Source organism: Anneissia japonica, unplaced genomic scaffold (assembly GCF_011630105.1).
Source record: "Anneissia japonica isolate Jap-2015-1 unplaced genomic scaffold, ASM1163010v1 scaffold288039_len1115542_cov189, whole genome shotgun sequence".
Taxonomy (NCBI): domain Eukaryota; kingdom Metazoa; phylum Echinodermata; class Crinoidea; order Comatulida; family Comatulidae; genus Anneissia; species Anneissia japonica.
The window spans coordinates 1,044,824-1,049,640 of record NW_022726160.1 but is presented as its reverse complement, the minus strand read 5'-3'; the positions used below and the strand labels follow the sequence as shown (position 1 = coordinate 1,049,640).

General features: G+C 31.3%; 1 long non-coding RNA gene across 1 annotated transcript in view; it reads left to right on the top strand.

Annotated features, from left to right (window-relative positions):
- The first annotated feature begins 505 nt into the window (after window positions 1-505).
- LOC117113043 overlaps window positions 506-4,817 on the top strand; it is a 26,950-nt gene continuing 22,638 nt past the window's right edge. The window contains exon 1 of the long non-coding RNA XR_004446136.1: window positions 506-565. This is a non-coding gene — a long non-coding RNA (uncharacterized LOC117113043). The remainder of the gene's footprint in view (window positions 566-4,817) is intronic.

Here is a 4,817-nt window from a genome sequence, read left to right as displayed (position 1 = left end):
CCCAAATCACCCCTACTCCAATTTCCTTCTTACACCATACATTATAGCGCATTCCGCAAAAAGCCTCAATGCGCTTTACAACAAAGAACAAGTAGTAAATATATTTGACTCAAACTAAAAACAGTTCCGAAATGTACGAGGGCTATCAGCATACGTGTCCAGAACAGGGCTCCACCCACAAATGTCGAAACAACGTCGCTGTCCCAACCGGGTGCACAGAGGCACCTAAAGCTGTCGGTTTGAACTAGGCCTATTTATACAAGTAAAGCAAAATTCACATATGATTTTTATGTTCATGTTGATAAGCTCAACACAGGCATATCTCCTTTAAGGTGTTCCATTGGTTTTCTTCTAGGCCTACGATTCAAATGTCAAAGAACGCTAGCTTACCGGTATTTCGTTCTATGTCAAAAGAATGTTTACATTTTCAATAAGCATTGTGTAAATTATATAAGCTTTATATACATGCGTGTTTGTTGAATAAAATTTATTTGGCTTATAGTGATTGATCTAGTTTGACTGATTTCAGTTTGAGGTAAGCACGGAAATATCACACATAAGGAAAGTGAGTTTATTTACTCTTACTCTACAGTACATTTTACTCTTCATTTTGGTAATTTTTAATCTAATAACGTGACATTAAAGGGCAAATATTACTTTAATAAGGAAGTAGAATTACACTTTTCTCTCAAATTCTGGTTATTTTTACTCTTATTTGAATACTTTACTTCAATAACTGGAGTACATTCAATCCATTTTATCGGTTAATTTTACTCTATATGGAGTAAATTGGGTGTACATATACCCATAAAAAAAAGGAGTCGTTTTAACTCCCGTTTTGTAGTTAAAACAAACTTCCTGAAAGTTAACAGTGACAATGAATATATACAGCCCGTCTTAAAGCGCTGTCCAGATGATCAAATTTTTTTGGGAAAAAAACTGTTTTATGCCCATATATAGTCTTGATGTGCCTATATATGGTTATGATGTGATGTCATCATGACCATATTTAGGCATGTGACGTGTTTTTCGTCAAATGGAATGTGATAGTCTGGACATGGTTTTTGTTAGCGATGAGAGTCGTTGGAATTTGGACGTTTGAGAAATCGAACACTAGCATTTTTTTTTTTAAAGAAAACGAAACATTATTCCAGGTTATTCTTAGGTACATCGTCTCCTATTTGTAGACAGACTGTTCCTCTTTATTTTTAAATACGATTGATACCGACAGAAAGTGGGGATATTTTAGGCTAACTTTTCTCTGTTGCATTGTTATTCTTGGCCGTATAATTATCTAAATGACCTCGATGTTTGTACCCTATTAGGCAAAACACATTTTATCAAGACGGGAATTTAAAAAAAATACAACACACATCCGACAATTAGGTTCTCGAGTATAGCATCCGCCGTCAGTAATTAAGTCTAATTAATTGTAAAATATTTTAACACAACGGTTTATTTTCCTTTTTTAAAGATATTGAATTTTGCCCAGGGGGAAAAGCGCACAGAACAGACCTACGCTAAACTACATCCATTTCCGATGTGATATTTACGGGCAGCGGAGCTAGCATGCAAGGCGCGATTAAAATAAAACTCGTTGTAATCTTCGGAGGATCATCAAAAATAATAGTATATCTTCAACTATTTTAATTCGATTTTTACCTTCATCTTCAACTGAAATTAAATTCAAGCTGAATGATTGATACAGAGAATACAGCTGTCGTTCAACAGGTTTTTCGTCGAGCGGGACGAATTCATCATCGATTGTTCTGTACTAACGTATTCATTAAGCTATCTTCAGGGATATTCAATAGAAAGCGTTGCTCTGGAAACTTGAAAAAAGCAGACGATATATGCCACCTCTGATATCCTAATTGAGATTCAATGGTGGATGTAAATTAACAAGTTCCAGCCAAAAGCCGTACCTCATCAAATAAAAATTGAAGCCAATTATAACATGAATTGGTTACGAATTGGTAATTAAAATTGAACCCGACTAACAGTTTCAATTGCTTTAAATCACACTTTACTTGCAATAGTAGAACTAGTCATTTTTATATCTTTGCACCAATTATGTCATCACTATTTTTTTTAAATATAGGGACACATTTAATCAGTACAACATGTAAAGTAGGCATAGCCCTATCAATTCAAAATTTAATTATTTATTTTATACATACTGGGGCCACAGTTCAAGTAGTCGGAAATCCCAAATGTTTGATTTTCTCAGGTTAATACTGAGGACGATAAACTCTGCAATAGCGTGAAGTAAGTATATACTATGCCTTATACATGGCCTAATTCAACTTTTTTTTTTATGGAGGGGCTTGGTAGACAATAATTTTCTCTTTAGTTCGATTATGTCAAAATCGGCAGGAAAAATGAAATAGAAAAAAAAAATACAATAGAAGGATGAACAAACAAACATGCAAGCCGATCAAATCATTTTAAACAAATAATTTGATTTTAAAAATCGATAAGATTAAAAACTGCTAATTGCTAATAGGCCTATGCCCATTAACAAGCCATGATAATAATGGGCCTAATAATAATGGGCCTAATAATAAAAATAATAATAATAATAATAATAAGTTAATAATACTAATACTAATAATGATGATGATGATGATGATGATGATGATAATGATGATGATGATGACAATGGTGATGACATAATAATTATATTTATATAAAATGCATTTATTTTACAAAATGAGCTGTTTTATAATATTTTAAAATGTGTGAAAATTGTTTTTTATATTGATATATTCAGTTTAATGTTTCTCTAGTTTTTATTCGTTACTCTTGGGAGTGAACTGCTCAATGGCTTTCACTGTTCACTGTAGAATAATATATATTATTGTTTTATTATTATATTTATTTTCTCCATAAAATATACAAATACATATACAAAGTTTAAAGAATATAAACATTAAAATTGCAATGAAATAATAAATACATTGAAACAGGATTGCTGATGAGTGGGGAGGCGGCATACCATGAAGGAACGGAGTTCCTGTCAAATAAATGAATGAAGCAAAATGAAGAGTCATGCAAAGAATAAAAACAACACGCTTGCAAAGGAGCTACGGAATAATATTTTTACGATCGAACCTACAAAAAAAAGAAACGACAAGAAGCTTAAAAAAACATTATAGACGGTAAATTGATTAACTCGTGTGTGTTTATTAAGTAACTATAACAGAATGATGTATTTTTTTTCGATAAATCTTCCACTGATTGGTATAAATGCCTTAATCCCGATCTATAACAAACAAATGTATGGATTTATCATAAAAACAAGTGACATTATAGAAACAATGTTTTGATGAAATGCACACAATACAGGATTGCTGCATTGAAGAGCAAACCTATCGAACCTATGAATGAATATAATGCATTACAAAATAATATAAAATATAGGCATATAATAAACTGCACTCAATACTCTAAGCATAGAAACACTTTATTTTCGAACGATTATGATAAATTCATTAGTCTCATGAGTAGTCAAGATTTTGACATTTTTCTGCCACTCCTCAAATTCACATGAGCTGTTTTTATGGAGATGGAAGTCTCTGGAATTTAGTGCTTCTTATATTGTCTTGTTGTAATTGTATTTCTTTAATGTTTTATCAAGATGTTTGATGTATTAATAAAGTAACCATTGTGTATTAGGAATTGCATAATATAAAATCTTTTTAAATTATTGCGCGAGCTAACCCGTAAATAAATAGCAGATTGCTGTAGGCAGTTCTAGATTGAATGCTTAAATATAATTACCTATAATGGAATACTGTTTGTAAGTATTACAAATTGCATAGTAGAACAAACTTTTAAAATATTTTTAATGAGTTTGCACTGAATCGGACAAAATTAAAAATAATAAGAGATAATAAATAAAAAATATATATTATAAATAAATAACCAAATATACAATACATAGGCCTAAAAAATATGAACTTTATTCAGTATATATAGTTTCGTAAGTCTATAATATAGTTCTATATAATATAATTGCATAGCTGAAAATGAAAATTATCATGGGATTCAGAACGATGATAACTGAATAAGGTGAATGTGTAGAATCGGCGATGTAATTACCGATGTGTGGTACCGACTAAGACAACATTGTTATCTCCGGTACCGAGTTACTTATTAAGACCAATAATGTGGGTCTTATGTTTTATTATAGTTCTGAATGGCGCCACTCTATGACATCACAGGTAATGAATGCACATCAAATGTCATTATGTTGAGGCTTAGGGAGTGAAATTGATCTATTGTAAAATGTAGGCCTATATACGGTCACGATCTAATAGCATTTCCAATCAATTTATTTCCATTTTTTTTATTGTAATAATTGAAGAATGTAACAATTCAGAATAGTATTGTTTTAAGTTGTGCTTCTTTATTACTTAGACCTTTACCATGGATTATATGTGTTATATATATGATAGGCTACATATATGATAATATATATATATATATATATATATATATATATATATATATGATATAGTAAATATATAAAGAGCAAACGACCACATTATGCAAAAAATATAAAAATATATATATAAAATTAAAACGGAACAATAGAGAAAATCCGATCAGAAAGACAAAATAAACTAAGCATCCACTGGAAGATATCCCAATATCTGCAGACGAATCCGTTCGGCCTCATCAGTGCAGTTAGGGTACAGACCCAAACAAACGTTAGACCAGCTTAGGCAAAGCCCAGACTAGTCAAACAACCGCTAATGATTACAGAGCCAAACTTAGCCAAACCAAGGCAATATATATACACAGCCCAGGTG